We start from the raw sequence: 24,103 nt of genomic DNA, 5'->3' as shown, positions 1-24,103 counted from the left end.
CACCAACCAGGATGATAACGTATTTTCCGTACCTCAAGGCAATACTGCCATTCCTGATGCTATTAAGACCCTTTTGCCACCGGGCAGGTTATTAACAAAAGAAAAACAAAAAACAAAAAAGATCAGCAAGCAGAAATGTTTGTTCATACTGTAATGTTGTGACCCTTTGGCTGTGATCATACCGTAGTATCTGTGTTATTATTATTATTATTATTATTATTATTATTATTATTATTATTATTATTATTATTATTGGCTCACATGGAGTTTCACACACGTCAACAAACGACCTGACTGGAAACCTGTGGTTTTCTCTGGAAGCTGAGTGACAACAAGTCTCCCCAGACGTCCACCTTTCTGCACCTCCTTCGACAGCAATTGCATGAGTTTGCATCATTGTAACAACCGCTTACCATTAATTTCTGGCTGGAAGTGACCATTGGTTTATACTGGAATTTGAGTGATACTCAGCCTTCCCAAGCTCCCAGTTCTCTTTGCGCTTGTCCAGCCGAGATCTGGCGAGCGATCTCTCCTCGGTCTTTCAATCCTTCTGGACCCTTCTCGGCTCTTTGGTATAACTTTTGTGATGAAACAATGGGAGGATGCATGATGGCGGTGTAGAACTTGTAAATGTGCAGCTTCGGTGTTCTTCATTTCCTGTAACGCTTATTCGTTATATTGTCTTCTTGTATTATTCTCCGCATTCAAGGGTTTCCTTAATATTTCCGTCGTTTTCATTATCGTTAGTCGTTGTACTTTTGCAGTTATTCCTCTGATTCCAATTTCTGACATTCTTTTTTCGAAGTTTTTCGGAATTGTTCCTAGTGCTCCTACTATTATCGGTACTATTTCTATTTTCTTCATCATCCAAACCCCTTTTAACTCTCTGGCTAGCTCTGTGTATTTGGTTCGTTTCTCCTTTTCTTTCATACTCACCCTGTGGTCAGCTGGGACAGCAAAGTCTACGATTTGACAGGATTTTTATTTCTTATTAATTATTACGAAATCTGGTCTTCTTGCTTGGATGGGTTTATCCGTCTGTATGTCATGTCCCATAGGATTTTGTTGTTCTCGTTTTCGAGTGCTGTTGCGGGTTTATGTTTGTACCATTTGTCTGCATGCTCAAAATGCAGTCGTTTGCACAATTCCCAGTGCACCGCCCTCTCCACTTGGCCATGCCTGTTTTTTGTATTCCTTTAGGGTCAGTTTGCTGCATTCACTTACTATATGGTTTATCGTTTCGTCTCTTTGTCCACATAGTCTGCTTTTGCTGCTTTCTTGTGTTTTATCGATCCTTGCTTTGATATGATTATTTCTTATCGAGTTATCTTGTGCTGCAGTTATTAGAGATTCAGTTTCCCGGTTTATATGTCCTTTTGGCATCCATGTCCAGGTGTTTTCGTTATTCTTATGAATCTTCCGTGGAGTTGTACCTCTTCCCATTTCTCTTTTATTGTTTTGCCTGTTGTCTCTCTGTTTTCTGTTTTGTTGTTTTTTTTTTCAGTGTTTCTCGCTGCCATAATTATCCTTTCAGTGTTTTACATTATGTATTTTTCTAGGGTTTTTTGTGTCCTTCACACAGTCTTCTATACAGATCAGTCCTCTTCCGCCGTCTTTCCTTTTCACGTAGAGTCTGTCAATGTCGTCCTTTGGATGTAGTGCAGTATGCATTGTCATGAGTTTCCTGATTTCCTGGTCGAGTTGTCTCAGTTCTATTTTTGTCCACCATATAAACGGTCCAGAGTATCTTACTAGTGATACTGCCAAGTATTTATACCTTTTATTAGATTTCTGCTATATAATTTCGTTTCCAGGAGTTTTATTGTTCTCCTGAGGTATTCATTTCCAATTTCCATTTCATTTCTGTCTCTCTGATGGTGTCCGCTTCCAGAATTCCCAAGTATTTATAGTCGTTTTGTTCCCCTTGTGCCCTCATTTCTGTTTGGTTGGGTAGTTCCATGTTTTCTGTCGTTTCCAATTTTCCCTTTCTTATAACTAGTTGTGCGCACTTTTCCATTCCTATTCCATTCGGATATCTTGGCTGAAGATCCTGGTAGTGTTAATTAGTGTCTAGCTCCTTTTCGCATAGCGTTTGAAGATAGGTCTACATTACACCTAACTGCTTAGTCGCTGGAAATGTTGTATCGGAAAAGAGGAGGGCGGCAATTTTCCCCGCCGCTGTGGTATTATTTAATTCCCTATTTCAAACACGGGGCAAATTTTTACGTGAATATCGGCAAAAAGACTGGTTTCTGTTATAAATTAAAAATAACATTTAACTAGATGAATCGTCTGCGCCCGTCTGGTTATTGTTGCATTCATTTTTAGAGGATTTTCATTAAATTTTAATTGACAAACAAAATTATACGTTTATATCGAAACAAAGACTGCTTTCTGAGATAAATTCGAAGTAACATTTAACTTTTCTTTTGTTTTTTTGTTTTTTTTAAATACGTACCGTAAACTCACATTTCGTTGGTTTCTTTAAAAGAGTTTTCTGTCACAAGTGTGGTAATTCCTAATCCTCTCTGGGCTCCTGTCTTAAGTTAAATGGCAGGTCGTTGGTCAGTAGAGGGTAAAGGTAAGGAGGGGTATAATGTTTAATTCGAGCGAAAGCGGGTCGCGTGACCAATTATTATGATTAGGAAAAAAAATGTTTTCTTTCTTAATTGTAATAATTGCTTCACAGTAAATAATAATAATATGGCTAAAATGATTTACAGCAAATAATACTATAAAAGAAATGTGAAAATAGATGTACACGTGATTTTTGGTTTGCATAAACAAATAACTAGATTGAGGTTACATCAGCTGTTGGTTTGAGACACGTAATGAGATGTAGATTTGGGGAGATTCTAGTCAGTCGTTAGCTTTACATCAGAGAGAACGGACGACTCAAACGGGGGAGATGGTCTCTCCATGAAGCAGAGAACGGCGTTTCCTACGGCAACCAAGATGTAAAAACGTTATAATCGTTGGAGATGTCAGCTGAAATCAGGAAATAAATGTTCTTTAATAATTCAGGTATGTGTTGTGTTATTCACATCTGTTAAAAAAGAACTGTTTGTCTACAACTTTTTCGATACGTCCACGTGAATCGTTTCCTGCTAGAAGTGCTGCATAAATGTTTAAAGATACACACTAGACGATTAACTAAATGATACGACGTATACACATACACGCATTTCACGTACATATAAAACCCACTATTCAACATGTATGATTTTTGGAAAATATTCATTTGCGCACACACCGTAACAGTACTAAAGTCTTTTCCCTCTCGACCAAATTCAGCTTGACGTATATTGTTTATAAAACAAGAAAAACACCCGTCTAGCTGAATCCACTGTGAAAAATTTCCCCCACTCTTTATATGTGTCTAAATCAAAACGTGGATTCCATGAAAAAAGCTTCTTTCTTAAAACTGCACGCCTGTGGAACTCTGTTCCGTCTGCCTGCTTCCCATCTGACTACAACTTGGAAGTCTTCAAGTCAAACGTTAATGAACCGCCCCCTTAAGTAAACACTTCATCAAATCTCCACACTAACGTAATGTACTTGCAATAACCCTTATCCCTGAGTGGCTTCCGGGCCTTGATAAGTGGTGACCATCGTGTAAAAAAAAAGAAAAAAAAAAGAAAAAAAAAAGAAAAAAAAAGTTCACTTACAGATTACAGCCCGCGATTTCTATTTTTGTAAAAGACGAAATGATTGGGTGTCCTAGAAATCAACAACTACCAACCTCAGTAATAACCACTTGGCATCTCCAACCTTGTTCCACGCATTCAGCACGCGGTGTCTTATATCGGGTTTCCTTCCGTTCGTTTTCTGCTCAGGGGGTTGTGCAGTCTATGAGAATGACAATTTCCTTTGAATTGTACCATGCTACAACGTCCGCCTGCTTTTCTATTAGGATTATGTGTACTGTACTTGAGATGCACAGAAATTTTCCAGTCATTGGATACACTCAGCAGCTTCACTTAGAAGTTTTCTCTTTCCTCCCAATGGATTCGCCTCTTCGTGAGACTGAATTATGGGTTTCTTGACTGTGACAGGTTGCGGGTTTGTCGTCTCGCATTGTGTGTTTAACAATTCCATAATTATTTCCAACAACTTGTTATGTCGCCATGTGCATATATTCACACACACACACACACACACACACACACACGCATATATATATATATATATATATATATATATATATATATATATATATATATATATAAGAAAATTTTTAAATACTTAAACCGGTGTTTTCCTCTTCTTAATTTCATGCATCCTAAGGAAGTCTTGAAATGAAGACGAAACGTTGATAAACACATAACTCTGTTTGTACTCTTTTATTTCTTTATTTCGTCGAAAGACTATTTCCATTGTTTCTCACCATATACACATACATACATACATATGATGATTACACCGTCTTGTCACACGAGTGCAACTCCCTCAGACACTTGATATCCATGAGCTCAAAAATGACTTTTTTTTAGTCCTAGCAGTTAATTCACACACTCAAGCAGGTATGACACTTAAGACGGTCATTGAGATGAATTATTACATGCTTCCAGCATTTCAAGCCTCCACGCGTAACAACTTTTCCATCGCCACACACATACACACACACACACACACACATATATATATATATATATATATATATATATATATATACATGCATACATACATACATACATACATATAGTCGTTAGCCATATTGTTTTTTTGTTAAATTGTATGCTCTTATATAATTTTTTTTATTTGTAATCGAGCACATTGAATACAGTGAACATATATATATATGTGTGTGTGTGTGTTTGTGTGTGTGTGTGTTTGTGTGTGTGTGTGTGTGTCTGTGTCTGTGTGTATGGGCATAGGGGGCTTTGGGCAGAGGTAGTACCTTTGAATGTCTGACTGCTGCGCCCAGTAGGGTGGACAGAGGTCACTGGTCCTCATTCATCTCCCAACTCTCTCACTTGCTAGCTTCAAGAGCTATACCTACTTACTGGTCTCAGCAGGCCTGCCAAACCTTGTGAGGGGAGGGTGTTGGTACAGCATCGCTAAGCAATGTGTCCACTAGACTGAACTTACAGTAAGAATCAAAGACCAAGAAATAGCTGGTATGGTACCCAGCTGCACAGAAAGCTTACCAGGGTGGATCAGGCCCTTTAGTTTTCGCTCACAACTGATCTAGGAGATGAAACACTCTTACAAGAAAATCCCCCGATCGTTTTATCATCTGACGTATGGCACAGCGAGCACCTGTACAGGTCATGTTAATCCGATTGCTTTGTTCAGCACGATCAATGACCATTTAAGACAAATCAAAGTTCCGGTTGTTCACTAAACTATTTTCACTCGTTTACGCCTAGTGATTAGTGCATCGATATGTGTTTCTTTTTTTTTTTTTTAACTAACAATAAATCAATAAATTCTGTGGCGATGATGGGACTGTAACGCGAACAGGCGAAGGATGCCCCTGGTAGTTCCTCTTATGAACATTATACATAGGTGGCGAAAGGTAGATGGCCGTTTTTCACAACACCCGTAAGTAATTGTGTGACCCGTGTCCTCCTTTCATAACAAAGCAGCCCTTTATAGGATGGCACTACTTTCCTCTTCATGGGGAGGGGTCTATAATAGTTGACCTAATAATTATTTACTTGCGCATGCCTCTGTCACCAGGTGCAGATGTCTGGCCATCCAATATTTGCACCCAAATCCAGAATAGAAACAAAATACATGGAACGAATATGTTCATTGCAACTTAGAATGTGAGAACACTCCAGAATAACAAAAAGAACACCGAGGAAAAAGCATAGCACGTGTTTTAAGGCATCATAAAGTGTCTGTTGCAGCCCTTCTTGAAACTAGGTTCGCTGATACAGGACAGCTAGAGGAAGTTGAAGGTGGGTACACTTTTTATTGCATCGGAAACCCAAGCTATGAGAAACGTGAATCTGGCCTTGATTTTGCCATCAGAAATGATATTGTCAAAATCTTCAGTCCCTGCCTGTTGGTATAAATAACAGACATTTGTCCTTGCGCGTTGCAGTAGGAAAGGACGAATACGCCACATTTTTTAGTTGCTATGCATCTACACTTAATTCATCGGATGAGCTAAACGTTAGATTTTACTCCTCTTTACGTGAACAGATTAACAAGGTCTGTATAGATGATAAGCTGCTTGTCTTCGGTGACTTCAATGCTCGTGTGGGTAGAGATACACAATTTTGGAGAAATGTCATTGGTTCACATGGAATTGGTAAAGTCAACTCAAATGGTGTTCTCTTATTGTCTCTTTGCAGTGAATTTGATCTTTTGCTCACTAATACAACGTTCCAGCTGCCTAATTGCAAGAAAGCCATTATCATCTCATTGATTATGTCATTGTACGTCGTTCTGATAGACAAGATAAAATTTTACACGCTCTTACAGCATCGGAGAATGTTGGTCGGACGATAAAATGATCTGCTCCACTGTCAGGATGAAAATCAAGCGCCCTGTACGAAACCAACGTAATTCTTCCATCAAGAGAATTGTTGTAGACAAGCTGAAAATTAAGGAGACAATGCACTCATTTCAAAAGGCTACTGATGAAAAGCTGTCCTCCGTTGTATGTGGAAATGGCATTGAGGCATCTTGGAGAGTGGTTAAAACTGTAATGTGTGCCTCTACCAAAGAGTCATTAGGATATGTTCGAATGAAAACCAAGATTGGTTTGATGAAAAAGATTTAACTCTCGTCCATGTACTCAATAACACAAAATAAAATGATTTACTGACGAAAATACTTCAGTGAAACGCAAGGCTTTCAGAATGGCCAAAAGATTGGCACAATCTCGGTTCCGGAAAATGAAACAAAATTTGTGGGAGCAGAAAGCTAAGGCCTTACAAGATGCGGCAGATAAGTGTGATTTTAAATCATTCTACCAAAACCTTAAGGGGGTGTTTGGTCCCATTTCAAGGGAAGCAACTTTCAAATGGTAAGGCTCCAGGTGATGACAGCATAGCTGCAGAAGTATACACATGTGGAAGCCAACTGCTAATCAAAAAAAACAAGTGTCCTGTTTTCCTTTATATGGAAACTTGGTAATGTGCCACAACAGTTCAAAGACGCGTCAATTATTCACCCGTTTAAGCACGAAAGAAATAAGTGTGAGTGTGATTACCATAAAGGAATTTCTCTTTTATCTCTTGCTCGTAAGATTCTAGCTCGTGTAATCTTAAACAGACTCAACGGTTCAATCTGCAAAACTGTGCTCCCTGAAACTCAGTGTGGTTTTAGGGCAGGAAGAGGTACTGTGGACATGATCTTCAGCCTTCGGAAACTAGAGGTAAAGGCGAGGGAGCAGAATAAGGACGTGTTTGTTACATTTGTTAACCCCACAAAGGCATTTGATACCGTCTCTAAGGATGCCCTATTGACTGTTTTGAAAAGGCTTGGTATTCCAGACAAGATGTTGAATGTGATTGTCTCTTTGCACGGAGGAATGGTGGCGACAATACGATCTGGCTGTGAACAAACTGAACCATTTGAAGTGTCAAATAGAGCTAAGCAAGGATTTGTCCTTGCTCCGATCCTATTTGTTCTTTTCCTTTCGGTGATGCTTGAGACAGATTTCAAAAACACCTCAGGAGGTGTAGGTGTTGAGTATCGCTCAAGTGGAGGATTATTTAAGTAACAACAGTTCAAGGCCAAAACCAAGACTTCTGTGCAGACAATTCTATATCTCCACGAATTTCAGTGCTGACATGTTTACGATCCTTAATAAGTCGCACTCTCCCTATCATTAAAAATTCTAGAGACTTTTTTTATTAAGTCTTTGAGACCCTCTCTTTGCAAGCAAAAAGAAAATCTTCTAGAACTTAATTTATGCTCTATGAATTTTTCCCCGTTTATATTTCGTTTTTTCCTCCACCCCCCCCGCTATATTTATGACATTTTTTAAATCGTATTTTCCTCGATTTAGCTCTAGTGAGCCAGGAAGGAAACCTTGTTGGCTAATCTTTATTATCATTTTTTATTTTTTAAATCATTATGTTGTTTGGTCTGTATTTAACCATTATTAAATTCTGTACCCCCCCCCAATTTTTTTTTATATCTATATATATATATCTATTAAAGTGAAAGTGTGTGCCTGTGTGTGGGTCTGTGTGTGTGTCTGTGTACATTTCTCTATGCAATAACTCTGCTAAATTTAAGTCTACAGACTCGAAATTTGATATACAGGGTACTGAGATTTTGAAAGATCGATGTGATCAGGTTTCGGCAAGAGGATTCAGGGTTAAGGGATCAAAGTTTAACGATTAGACCTTTTAGAACTCTGCCAAACTTCTCCGACAATTTTGGGTCTAAAAACTTGGCATTTTAGATATTAGTTCCTTGGACATGGATCTAACTTAATTTGACCCCAAAATAATAAATATTAAGGGGTCATAATGGGGGTCGAAGTTAAAAGAAATTACCGTTTTTTTTTGTTCAGCATACACCTCCAAACACCCGGGCAACGCCGGGCACCCATTGTTAGTATACATATATATATATATATATATATATATATATATATATATATATAGTGGTAGTAGGAAGGCAGGCTCGAACCCGTACCGCGAAGGAGGAAAAGAACGGGGGAAAAAACTAACGTCTTTGCTGTTACGATCACCGCCAAATCGGAAGTTATTTAGGTTAAAATTAAGGATAGACAATTGTCATCTGGAGGGTCAAGCTTTAAAATGATACTGATCTTGTGAAAATCCGTCGCATCTGTCGAAAGTTTTGGGCAGAATTGCAAATATACATGCATACGTTTATGTAATGGTAGCTCAAATTTTCGACCAAAACCGATTAAAAGCTTGCCCTATCTCTGAATACCCTTTATGTAAAATTTCAAGTGTTTAGACCAGAAATTGTCTGAGTAATTTGTTAGAGACCGCAGAGGTAAAATATTCTTAAACTTTGACCCCTAATATGATCCCTAAACATTTATTGTTTTGGGCTCAAATAAAGTTATTATGTTTGATCCCCGTCCAAGGAACATATATCTAAAATTTACATTGTTTAGACCCAAAATTGGCGAAGGAGTTTGGTAGAGTTCTCAAAGGTGAACTTGTTTATCTTTGACTCCTTGTGAGCAACAAACCGGTTTTTCCGAGCAACAAACCATTTTTTTGTGTGAACAACTAACCGGTTGTTGGCCTCTTGGCTCTTTTGAGCTGCGATGTTATGTTATACATTTTCTCACATTCTGAAGATTATATATATATATATATATATATATATATATATATATATACTAGCTGTACCAGGCCACACATTGCTATGGCTCAGTTTGTTAAAATGGAACACATTCCTAAAGTAAATTTAATTTTGTTCGTTTATTTACTTTTATTATTTTTTGATTTTTCCCCCCAAAAAGATTAATTTTTTACCATAAATTGTTAGGTGAAAGTTTTTTTTCCAGGAAAACTTGCACTTTAAAGAAATTTGGCAGTAAACGTTTCTCTTTGAAAACGGTATTTTTATTATAAAAAGAACAGATGAATGCTTTACATGAACACTGTAAATAGTTCTGTGAATGTAGAGAAAAGTTTGATTCTTTTTTTGATGAGAATGTACAAATTATTTTTTGAACAGATGTTCAGAAAATAAACAGAAAAATACTTCCATCATTAATTATGCAGAAAAATAAATAAAATGTTGATTTAGTGTTTCAACATTATGCTTATAAATTACGATAAAACTTGCTGAGTATGCGCTGTTTTACGGTTGTTGTAAAAATGGAACGGAAACTTAAATTTCACTCCGTTTTAATCTTTCTTAATTTTTAATTGTGCCCCCAAACGAATATAATCAAAACAGTAACATTCAACAACTGTACTTTATGTATATAAAACACAAAATATTTAAAAAAAAAAAAGAAAGAAAAAAAGTTAATAACGAAAGGGAAATAATTCCTTTTTGAAACGAAAAAGTCAGTTTGGTATATATTTTTGTTATTTTTTACATAAGTCCAGCTTATCATTCACATTGGAAATGCCGACATTTATAGGTTGTCTGGTACATTTACAACGAATAAACACTCCAATTTAGTAGATGTATCGGAGTTTTTGTAGGAATTTTTTACATCCCTATCACGAAACTGCGAATAAAATATAAAAAAACTCGTAATTTCTATTTTAACAGTGGGTTGTTTATTTTCTTTATGGATTATACTTCCAAAATAAACTATTAAAGTTGTTTTAAAAGTAATAGAAATATTTTTTTTATTTTTAAAAAAACAGTAATGAATTATACGAACTCAATATTTTTCCATTTTTATACTTTAAAAATCTATCAAAATTTTTCTATTGATTCTATTTTTACGATGTTTTCAGGATCAATGTGAAATTTTATGCTCTTTCCAATAAACTGGATATAATATTTTAGACAAACGTTTTTTCTTACATTCACGCCCCCCCCATTTTCAAATGTCTATTAAAAAGTTAATAATTAATTTACACACCAACGTTTTATATATCACAAATTGAAGAGAAAAGGTCAATAAATAATATATTCAAATTTAAAACAAAAAATGAAGTTTTTTAGAAATTTACCTGTAAGATTCGAAGTTTTTTTTAAAAACCACGTTTTTTTTCTTTTTTTTTAATGAAACGTTGGTCCTTGCTCCTTTGATTAAAAAAATTAAGGTTTGAATTACATTTTTCGAGTAATTATAAGCTTGGAAAGACAGGGGGTCGAATAATTCACGCCTCCCATTTTGAAATGTCTATTAAAAAGTAAATAATCAATTTACACACCAAAGTTTTATATATTACAAATTGAAGAGAAAAGGTCAATAAATAATATATTACAATTTAAAACAAAAAAGTAGTGTTTTTAGAAATTTACCTGCAAAGTCCGAAGTTTAAAATCTTTTTTTTTTAAACACGTTGTTTTTTTTCTTTTTCATGAAACCTTGGTCCTTGCTCCTTTAATTGAAAAAAAATTAGGGCGTGAGTTACATTTTTCGAGGAGTTATAAGTTTGGAAAGTCGGAGTGGAATTATTCACTATTTTTCACGAAATTTCTGACACACCTACAAATCTACGCATGTTAGAACGGCTTTTGGAATAGACACCCCTAATCTTGCCAGCATACCCGAAAAGCTATAAAAGTTAGGTGTCGAATGTGAACGATGAGTTGGACGTAATGTAAAAATGTACATAATTTAAAAGGGAACGAAATTCAAATTTCCGTTCCATTTTTACAACAACCGTAAAGCAGAGCATTCTATGAAAATTTTACATAACTTACTGTATTAATGCTATTTTTTTAAGCAAAAAAAAATTATATATGTTTAGGTTTGGCTATAAATTCCTAAACTCATTTCACCCTAAATGATTTAGGTGACTGAAATAGGAATCTAATTGAATCTTTAATTTCCTGATAGTGAGAAATTCATTTTTCTTCGAGTTATATCGAATTCATTAATACGGACTTTAGGTTTTTTTTCGGAATGTTCCTGTAAAAATTATTGTGTATTGTTACAAATTACGATGCTTTATTTATATAAAAAAGCAAAAATAAATTCTTGCGTTTTTTATTTACTACTGAAAACCATAACTTTAGTAAAGGTATTTTTTGTTTGAACAAAATAAAACATTTTCACCAAGAGTTAAGTAAAAATAATTAGTTCATTATATTCTGCGATCATTATTTGATAAATTTTGAAATTTTCATTAAAATTGGTTAATTTCCTAATTTTTGGTGAATTTTTAAGTAAAGGGAAGGGTCAAAATGTTTATACACTTTGAGCGTCGGCATTCATTGTCTGTCTCTACCATTTTTCGATGAATATTTGATAGCAAAACGACCCCGTGTGGTTAATTTAAATCAAATTTCAATCACATGGTTACATTATCTATTGAAAATTTACCGATATTGTAAACACATTATGTTTACATTAAGCCTGTGAGACCAAAATATCATTTTCTTACATTAAAAAAAAAACTGGCGAGGTCAGAAAAAAGAAATGTCCAGAAAATCGCTCGATTTTAAACTTTTATCATCTGAAATTTTCAGAAATCGCTAATTCACCCCCCCCAAAAAAAACCTCCATATTTTAACTTCCTACACTAAAAAAATTATAAATATAGTATATTCAATATATAAAATGTTCCGTGTTTTCTCACTATATGTTTCTGGAATTATATTGAAGCGGTTAGCTCCCCAGAAGGCTTACATATTTTATCAGCTAGTTTTAGCTGTTTTTTTTTCAGAGAGGGTATTTTTTTTTTGCAAGAAAAAAATCATAAACTCAAACTTTTTATAATAAAAGTTAAATTGAAATATACTGCAAATTAAACATCACAATAATGGTGCAACATATTTTGAAATTAGAAAAATAACAAAAAACCAAAATCTTTGTTTTAGCATATTAAAATTATTTAGGTTGGTGGATAATTAAACTCTACTGTATTAGTATAAGTTTTTTTTTTGCTGTTGTTTCTTGCTTTTTACAATTTTCGACTAAATACTTCTAAATTAAGCGGGATTACGTGGATCGTATTTTAAACTAAGCTTCGCAGGTTGGAATGCCCCCCCACCTTAAATGTACTTGGAAAAATCGATTTCATAGCGATATTTAAGAATGTTTAGTCGAAAAAAGGTGAAAAACAAAACAAATAATCAATAAATGATTGTTACCAAAGGCAATAAATGCTACTTTTTTTTTTACTTACATGAATGAATTTATTTTATGTTTTAAAGTATTTTCAAGCGCTTTTCTTTATTTTTTAATCTTAAATTGCGGGTGTGTGGGTGCGAAATATCTCCAGATTTTCTAGAATTCCCCGATAGATTGCAACCGAAATCTCCAGATCTAGCAAAAAACCCGCTAAATTGGAAACACTGGTCACATGACAGGAAGCGGTAATAAATAATTGTCCCTAAATAAAAAATGGACTATCGGTACAAAGAAAACCACCTATTTATCATAGAAAAATTAAGTATAATGTTATAATTAATAAGAAATATATAAAAACACACATGGATATAGGAAACATATACCAAAACGTGGAACCATCCGTCCAGGGGTTTTTAGACTATTAATTGCGAACGAACCAAGAGTTATATTTATATATATATATATATATATATATATATATATATATATATATATATATATATATACATAAACTTTCGACAAGAAAAACTCATATTATGGCTGTTCCTATGTGTGCATGTGCGTATGTGTATTGTCGTGTGTATGTGTGTCACGATACTAGAGAGCGTACGAGAGGATGGTTAGAGGAAAAAGACGTAAAAAAAGAAGAAGAAAAAGAAGAAGAAAAAAAAAGAAGAAGAAGAAGAAGAAGAAGTTTTGACAAACAACTAGGCGAAGAGAATTCCAGAAGTTGTATGATCTCGGGTAATCAGGTGAACATTTTCATCGTACTATTTTTACAACCAATTGAAATTGCGCACTAAATATTAAGTTCCAAATAACCTACATTCTCGCATGAACTCTCGTTTAAGACACGAAATCGCGCACGAGTAGAATGTTTTACTACGTACTAGAAACTATTGCGATGTGTGTGTATGTGTTTTTTTAAATAAAGAACAAAACATGACCGGCTGAGGCATCTAATGAGTTCGGTCATGATTAGTTTTCTTCGCAAAAATTAGTTTGTAATAAAATTCAGATAAATAACACACATAAAAAATATCTAAATCTTAAATTTCCCTCCCTTTTATTTTCTCTCTCTCTCTCTCACACACACACACACACGCACACACATCCACGCGCACACACAACACATTTTAATCTAAAATATAAAATGTTTCTCCTGCTTCGCTCCAGGAACGAATTAAAACTATTATTACGTGTGGTTACATTTCTATATATTTTGTGTGCATGTATATATGTATATATGTGTATGTATGTATATGTGTATGTATATATGTATATATGGTCGGGTCACTGGCGACTAAACTGGTTCCTCCACCAGACTTGTTTGGTGAGGAGGGTGGCTAGTCTCCCTGAATGATTAAAAACAAGACCCTTCAAAAGGCAATTTAACCCTTTGTTGGAGTTAACGGCCAACTAGCACCGTGTGTGTTTATGTGTACGTATGTGTGGATTGGGGTGAAGAGGGCTCCCGTAAGACGTCGTGAAAGCAACCTTCCTAGGAGAGGCAAATCTCTGATTTAATTAAAAAAAAACATAAAGTGGCAGACCAGTACCCGCATCAAGCTGGTCTGCAGTTTAACTTGCTGCTGGTTATCTTGCTCTTGCTTGTTGCTGGATCTCACCATTTTGAACCGAGAGAGAGAGAGAGAGAGAGAGAGAGAGAGAGAGAGAGAGAGAGAGATTAGCTGTCGTACAAAACGAAGACACTGTAACATCATTTGTGTATAGATACTCCCTTAGGCATTTGTCTATAAAAATGGTCCTGTGGCGATGGAAGTAATTTTTGGGCTGATGGACTTTAAGTGTCTGAGGGATTGGTACTCGTCTGATGAGACGTTGCAATCATCATCATCATATATGTGTGTATGTTTATACATATGTATGCGTATATATGTGTGTATGCATGTGTATATATCTTTTTATGCGTATATATATATATATATATATATATATATATATATATATATATATATATATATATATATGTCTGTAGTGCTCTTAGGGCTGGCTGGAGGTATGAAACATATGGGCGAGATGGAGAGATAAACAACACGAAGTCACACGAAAGACGCCCTTATGTACTCTTACCCCCGCGAACTGATGAGATAATCTGAATGGTGTGTGGCAGGAAGTGCAAGTCGATTGCTTGTCTGACGAGGCATATTCTTGTGCAAAGGGACACACTTCTACAGAGTTGTCTAGTTAACCCGGTGCAAGCACTTAACTTTACGTATCATCTTTGTTCAGGCCATGTAAGTCGGCTGCTGGTTTGAAGAGTCACCTACGTAGCCATGTGAGATGAATTGGGTGGGTGAGGCTGATGGTAGGGTGTTTGTAAACATGATGAAATCATCATGTATGTGTATGTATGTATATATATATATATGTAAGTTTGCATGTCTGTGTGTGTATCTGTGTTTGTGTGTATGTATGTTTGTGTGTATGTTTGTGTGTATGTATGCATGTATGTATTCATATGCGTGTATGTGTGTGTATGTAAGCGCATGTGTGTATGTATGTGTGCGCTTATGTATGTGCGCGTATGTATGCGTGTGTATGCATGTATCTGTCTATATATGTGTGTGTATAAGTACGAGGATGTGTATGTATGTGTATATATATTTTTTTTTTACACAGTGATCACCACTTATCAAGGCCCGGAAGCCACTCAGGGATAAGGGTTATTGCAAGTACATTAAGTTAGTGAGGAGATTTGCTGAAGTGTTTACCTAAGGGGGCGGTTCATTACGAATTTGTTAACATTGGACTTGAAGACATCCAAGTTGTAGTCCGGAGGGAAGCAGGCAGACGGAACAGAGTATATGTATGAATGTGTGTATGTTCGTGAAAGACAACGTCTGGAGAATCGGAAGAAGAACAACGAAAAAACATCTACAATGATGTTCCAGATTAGCAAGGCCCTGTGGAAATTCCACGAAATAAGAACTGTATTTAATCAACAAAAACGTTTCTGAATTCGTCAAGATACACCGGAAGAAGTTTGGCGATAAAATAATCCAAACAACATTGGTAAATTTACTGATTTTCTTTACTTATCCCACCATTTTGACCTAAGTCAATATGCAATCAATCCAGCCCACGTCACCCAAGCTCATAATTGCAGCAAACAGCTGACCAATTATAACCAGTGACGTAGTGCATATTGTACTTGGTAAAATTCAGTTGTACTTTAAACTCTTCTGGTGACTGAACGTTCGATTGTCAGTGTGGGCGACACTCAAAAAGCCCTATTAGGACGAGAACATGTCAAAAGGAAATAACTTTCTTTTCTGTAAAGGCAAAGTTGTCTCCTCTGCTTTAACTCTGAGATAACAGTTATCACGTTTTACGCGAATACTCATCGACACCACACGCAGGCAGCCATCTCGTGACAGATCAGAACATCGGATGGGCAAAAACTAATATACACGAATAGACTTAGAAATCTTTTCCGATTTGCAAATAAAAACATCTAATTTATACAGTAAATAAAAACAAGTATAGCTTAGGAAATCTTACACAGGTGTGGCTGACAGAATTATATCATGTGACAATTATACATTAAATGAAAGTTGCATATGACATGCGGCGCAGATTTATACAGAAAAAATAACGGGTTGGACAAACTTTCACGAAAAACACCCGTCTAACTGAAACCACTATCAATAATTGTCCTACTCTTTATCTGTGCTTTTACTCTAAACGTAGATTCCACGAATAAATATCATTTCTAGTAACTGCACCCCTGTAGAACTCTGTTACATTTGCCTGCTTTCCCACTGACTACAGTTTGTTCGTCTCCAAGTCCAACGTGAACAAGTTCTTGATGAGTCGTTTCCTTAAGTAATGCAGTTTACCAAATTCACGATTACTGCGATATTTCCCGATTGACTACTGTACATCCATTAATTTTTATCCTCGAGTGGCCTCTGTGATTTAATAAGTGGAGACACTTTTGTAAAAAAAGGGTGGTGTCGAAATGATATACCGGAAGAAGGTTATAAAAATGACACTGAGTATGAGAACAGTAGTCCGAAGAATCCACATAATACAAATATTCAGTGATTTCTTACGCAATAAATCTTTACTAATCGTGTTCTTTTGACCTACTGACGTCATGGACAATAAACGTTTTCTCTTAGTGTATTTTTACCAAAATAATTTATTTTCATTTGTTCTTATTAGTTTGACTTCAAACCTGTCATTCAATAATACGGATTCGAAACCCCATTTCTTCATTATGTTTGAAAATTATATTTACAACGCCATAATTTGCCCCCATCTAGGCTGAAGAATCTATCATTTGCTCCTCACTCTTAGACCTGATCCAATCTGATTTGCTGTCGACCAAGCTCCAACCCCTGTCCCACCACCACAGTGTTGCATCCCTGGATCTATTTTACAAGTATTCAATGGAAAATGTTCTGATGAACTCATAGCAAGAGGTAAACACTTGCAATTAACTTTATAAGCAGCAAAATCCCACCCCTTTACTGTCGAGGTCCTAGGATGCCGAAAGTCTTTACCTAAAAAATATCTTCCCGAAGATTTAGGAATTCATTTCCTGTTGCCTGTTTCCCTGATGGTAATCAGCTGTAAAATGTTTCTTCTGATTTTTTTTTAGATAATGGTCAGGTTATTCGTACAATTTTTATTTTAAGATACTGTTCTAATCGCCCGTTTAATTTTCACAACGTTACAATCGATATAACCTCCAACGTTCTTCAAATGTATCTTGTTGAACTCGGGAATGTTTCTCTCAGACTCTGAAATCTGGACGGAAGTGATAGTCTCCTGAAAATTGAAGATTCAATTCTCAGTGTGAGCGATCGAAAAATATAATTGCGTATTAGGACTTCTAAGCAGTCATGGCTGACGGAACGAGAGCATGCTACCCACTTAAAATAAATAAAGGGTTCCGTTCGAAACTCTGTCCAGATTCACGAGTTCGATAGAAATATTCACGAGTTGGACAAGATACAACTAAAAAAGGTCGGAAGTTACATCGACCGAAACGTTGTAAAATAACATTCAACATGAAAACATGAGTTTGAAGAATCCAAAAAATACGATGAAACTTTTGAATTTTAAATGTAATGTGAATAAACACCTACTGTTTAACTTACCACAGTCTCCTGTTAGACAGGATCTCAAATAGTAATCGGTTACGTTCAAAGTGGCAACAAGCTTATTTGAAGTAAAAATACGTAAAATAAAACAATGTTGCATTGAGAATAACATCGGTTGTCGTTGTGTTCAAACATTTTGCGTGTTAGCAGTTCATGTTGGAAGCGAGGTATTTAATAACGGGCGACAAATTGAAGCGGTCGGGCCATACGTAAAGCTTCAATTTGTATTCGACGCGTGATGGTAGCCTAAAGGTCGATAATGAAAGTAGAACTTATAAAATCGTTGGCGCAATGATTGCTGATACGAGCAAATGCTATAACTGTACGAGCTATCAACACGTGTGCAGCTGCTATCGAGTATGTTTTCTTCACAGAGAGTGATAGAATAAGTGATAATCGCTGATGATGACCTGTGTAAGAGCTCCTAGTGAGTGAATAATAATAATAATAATAATAATAATAATAATAATAATAATACATCTGGATCAGAAGACCAGGAAACTCATTACTATGCACGATGCACTACAAGCTAAGCACGAGAGAGGGCTAGTTTGTAGAGAAGATTGAGCATGACACTGACAAAAAAAAAATGGAAAAATACATAACGCAAAAGACGGAAAGGATAATCCTGGCATTGGGAAACACTAGGAAAATCGACAAAAAAGAAAACAGAGAGATAAAGGATAACACCAGAAAAGAAAAATGGGAAGAAAAACAACTACATGGAAGATTCAGAAGGATGACAAGAGATGAAAATAACGAAAACACTTGGACATGGATACGAAAAGGGCACATAAGCCGAGAAATAATAACCCCAGCACAAGATAACTCGATAAGAACCAACCACATCAAAGCAAAGATCGATAAATCACAAGAAAACAGCAAATGCAGACTCTGTGGGCAAGGAGACGAAACGAAAAACTACATAGTAAACGTATGCAGCAAACTGGCCCAAAACGAAATACACGAACAGGCACGACCAAGTGGGCAGTGCTGTACACTGGAAATTGTGCACAAATGGTACAAACATAAACCAGCAGTAGCCCTGGAAATCAAAAGCCACAAATGATATGGGGCAGGAATATACAAACGAATAAACCCGCCCAATCGAAAAGACCAGATGTCATAATAGTTCCTATTTACGTGACTCCCCAAGAGGGCATATTAAGCCACAAGGTCGGTTTTTAATGTAAGAGAAATCCAGCTCTCCAAAAAGGGACACTCTGGATAGGAATAAAAATAAAAAATTACCTCAGTTTAGAAGGATTTCACCTCCACTGATTGAGGGCAGAAAAGGTGGGGTGAAGTAGCAGAACATATACTACACTGATCCTGGTAAAATAATATTTAATAAGAAAGAAAAGTCCTGTCAGATTGTAGATTTTGCCGTTACTGCAGGCAGCAGAGTGAGAATCAAGGTGAACCGTTCAGAGAGCTAAAAGTAATATGGAAAAGGAAAAAAGTAAAGATAACAGCATAGGAACGATTTATATATATATATATATATATATATATATATATATATATATATATATATATATATATATATATATATATAGTAAAGATAGTAAAGATATATATATATATAAAAGTATATAGGAGCGATATATATATATATAAGATAGTATATATATATATATATATTTATATATATATATATAAATTTAAATTAGAATTAAATTAAAAATCCGTTTCACAAGAAGGAACAACAACATAATCAATAATTTGTACGATCGTTTCGGAAAACAATGTTTTTATTGTGGTAGAAAGTAAGCCACTGTCAATAATTTTTACATATAGTATTTTTAAGAAAAGTATTGGACATGAATGCGAAAATGGCACACATATATATATACATATATGTGTGTGTCTTGGTATTTAATTTTTAAGTTTTATTAGAAATATATTTTCATAATGTTATATTTAAACTAAATTCAGATATACAATTTCATTCTATTTTATTTCTATCTTTAACCCATATAATTTTACTTATCAAGTCAATACATTCCTTATATTTAAAAGGTAAATAATTATATATATTTATATATATATACATGTATGTGTGTATGTGTGTGTATGTATATATATGTATGTATATATATATATATAAGTATATATATGTGTGTGTCTATGAATTTTATTAGAAATATATTATTATAATATTATATTTAAACCAAATTCAGATTTATAATTTTATTCTATTTTATTTCTATCTTTAACCCATATTAATTTGCTTATCAAGTAAATACATACCTTTTATTTTAATTTTTTCCAGATACATCTGCCTTACTTTAAATGCTAGGTTTATTTATGGTGTCTGTTACATATACTAAAAACCCTTCCCAATACTTTTGATGATGAGGAAACTTTGTTTTTTTTTAATACTATATGTAAAAATTATTAAAAACTATAACTTGATATGCTTATGAATAAAAAAATGTTGATCATCACTAATATTGTTAATATTAATTGATCTGATATATCGATCATTATTATATATTATTAAAATATATTCTTAGCCTTTAGCTATGAGATTTTTGATTTCAATAAATAAATAAATTATCAAATATTAAATTCAATAATTTCAAATTCGTTTATAATATTTTGTTTGCTTGATTTATTATTCCTTAATAATAAATTAAATTAAATACTAATTATCTCCCTTGCATTGTTTAATTAAAAAAATAGGATTATCTTCCCCTTTCTTTCTTCAGTTTTTAATTTAGCGTTTAAATCAGCGTATGCTAACCGATATAAAATTTTCCATTAGCGTTCTTTTGGAAAAATTATCATTTCATAAGTTGAAAAGCTACAATAAACATCCATATGAATACTTTGATCTAAATTGCTGATTTCAAAAGGCGAAGAACTAAAAGGTAAATAATTATATATATCTATATATATGCAAGTATGTGTGTATGTGTGTGTGCATGTATATATCTGTGTATATATATGTATATATATGTGTGTGTCTATGAATTTTATTAGAAATATATTATTATAATATTATATTTAAACCAAATTCAGATTTATAATTTTATTCTATTTTATTTCTATCTTTAACCCATATTAATTTGCTTATCAAGTAAATACATACCTTTTATTTTAATTTTTTCCAGATACATCTGCCTTACTTTTAATGCTAGGTTTATTTATGGTGTCTATTACATATATTAAGACCCTTCGCAATACTTTTGCTGATGAGCAAACTTTGTGTGTTAAAAATACTATATGTAAAAATTATTGTCCGTGGCTTATTGTCTCCCACAATAAAACATTGTTTTCCGAAACGATCGTACAAATTATTGATTTTGTTGTTCCTTCTTGTGAAACGGATTTTTAATTTAATTCTAATTAAAATTTTAAATTATCAATCCATTACTGAATATTAAATTAGCTCTAGGATATTTACCTATCAAGCTTATTATATATCTAAATTACAACGAGCACTTTTTCTTTTCCTGTATTTTAATTAAATCAGTAATTTTACTATTACATTAAAATACACTCTGCTCTTAAGACTATTGGTCTAATCTCCTTTAAATTATATATATATACATATATATATACATATATATATACATATATATATTATGTGGCAGGTCATGTCATATGCTACTGATACCATGTAACCCAGTACTACCTGTCTCATGGTCGGGTTACCGCTGACTAAACTGGTTCCCTACCAGATTTGTTTGGTGAAGAGGGTGGCTAGTCTCCCTGAAGGATTAAAAACAAGACCTTCCAAAGAACGAATGAACCCTTTTTCGGGGTCAACGGCCAACTAGCACCGTATGTATTTGTGTGTATATATGTGTGTGCTGGGGTCGAGAGGACTCCTGTAAGCCGTGGTGAAGGCAACCTTTCTAGGAGAAGCAAATCTATGATTTAAAAAAAAACATAAAGTGGAAGACCAGTAGCCGCATTAAGCTTGTCTGCAGTTTAACCTGTTTCTAGCTATCTTGCTCTTGCTTGTTGCTGGATCTCACCATTTTGAACCGAGAGAGAGAGAGAGAGAGAGAGAGAAAGAGAGAGAGAGAGAGAGAGACTTAGTTGTCGTACAAAGCTAAGACTCTGTAACATCATCTGTGTATAGATACTCCCTCGGGCATTCGTCTATAAAAGTGGTCCTGTGGCGATGGAAATAATTTTTGGGATCATGGACTTTAAGTGTCTGAGCGAGTGGTACTCGTCTGACAAGACCTTCCAATGAACACACACACACACACACACACACATATATATATATATGTATATATATATATATAAATATATATATATGTATATATATATATTAAATAAAAACAGTGCTAATTTTCCTGTAGATATATAATAAGCAAAATATATATAGATATCCTAGAGCTATTTAAACGATTCATAATTTTGAATTAAAACCCAGTTTCAAAAGGAAAACAAATAAAATCCACTAGATAGTACGGTCGTTTCAGAAAAAATGTTTATTTTATTATTATTTTTTCACCCTATTTCCATCTGCATCACTATTTGTTACCAAGTCAGATCTTTGACTTGTAATTTCATTAAATATTTTTGCAAGAAAATTCCATCCCGCATTTTGCTAAGTCCTACACTCAGATGAGAAGGAAAGTATTTCTTCGAAACCCCGCGGATTAAGGACTATCCACTTATTTAGTCTTTCCTTTTAAAAATTAAATATGTTTTTATCTCTTTTTCAAAGTGTTCTTAACATTTACTACTTGTTCTTATTATAAGCTCTATCTCCTATTTGGTTTTATCGAGCTTTTATATCTGGTTGAGATTCCTTTATAAATATTAATTTTTATTTAATATTTATAATACACTTTAGTTCTTTTAGTTTTGCCATCTTGGATCATTTTGGTAAACTTAACTGCAATTCTTATTTCACACACACACACACACACACACACACACACACACACACACACACACACACACACACACATATATATATAATTGGTTTTATCTCATATATATAGACATACATATATATATACATATATATATATATATATATTTAGTAATGTGATTGATAATTTAAAATTCAAATTAGAATTAAAAATGAAAAACCTGTTTCATAAGAAGGAACAACAACAAAGTCAATAATTTGTACGATCGTTTCGGAAACGATGTTTTTATTATGATAGACATTAAGCCACGGACAATCATTTTTACATATATATTTTTTTTAAACAAAGTCTCCTCATCAGCAAAATATTGGGTTGGGTTTTTAATATATGTAAAAGACACCATAAATAAACCTAGCCATTTTTTAAAGTAAGGCAGATGTATCTGGAAAAAAATAAATAAAAAGGAAAATATTTACTTGTTAGAGTTGATAAGCAAAGTAATATGGGTTGAGAATAAAAAAATAGAATAAAATTGTAAATCTGAATTTGGCTTAAATATAAGGTAATAATTATATGTTTTTAATTTTTTCCAGATACATCTGCCTTATTTAAAAATTGCTAGGTTTATATATGGTGTCTTTTACATATAAAAAAAACCCACCCAATACTTTTGCTGATGAGGAGACTTTCTTTAAAAAACAACTATATGTCAAAATTATTGTCCGTGACTTATGTCTATCATAATAAAAACATTGTTTCCGAAAGGATCGTACAAATTATTGACTTTGTTGTGTTCCTTCTTATAAAACAGATTTTTCATTTTTAATTCTAATTTGAATTTTAAATTATCAATCACATTACTAAATATTAAAGTAGTTCTAGGATATTTGCCTATCGAGCTTATTATATATCTGAATTACAACGAGCACTGTTCTTTTCTTGTATTTTAATTAAATTAGTAATTTTACTATCACATTAAAATACACTCTGCTCTTTAGACTACTGTTCTAACCCCTTTAAATTATATATATATATATATGTATATATATATATATATATATATATATATATATATATATATATATATATATATATATACCCTCTAAAAAAATTAAATTTTGAAAATCTCAGCCCGAAGGCCAGATGTGTTCCAAAATTAAGGTGCTTTAGTATTTCTAGTTAACAGCATGAAATGTAATTGCATTCGAAGGACTTAATTGAATGACCGAGCAATGCGTACTCGATGCTTAATTGTAGCCGAAGGGTTCGCAATAAAGTTAGAACTTCGTTCGCGAAACGACGCCGACGACGTCTAAGTAGTGCAACACGACGAGCCAGCAACACATGTGCAGCTTCCATCGGGCATGCCTTCTTCAGGGAAAGAGATACACGTGAGATAATTCCAAATGAAAAGCGCAGAGGAGATAATTATCACAGGAGAAGCCGTAGGAAGT

Source organism: Euprymna scolopes, chromosome 39 (genome assembly GCF_053919585.1).
Source record: "Euprymna scolopes isolate OS-2025 chromosome 39, ASM5391958v1, whole genome shotgun sequence".
Classification (NCBI taxonomy): Eukaryota; Metazoa; Mollusca; class Cephalopoda; order Sepiida; family Sepiolidae; genus Euprymna; species Euprymna scolopes.
Note: the sequence above shows the minus strand (reverse complement) of the source record.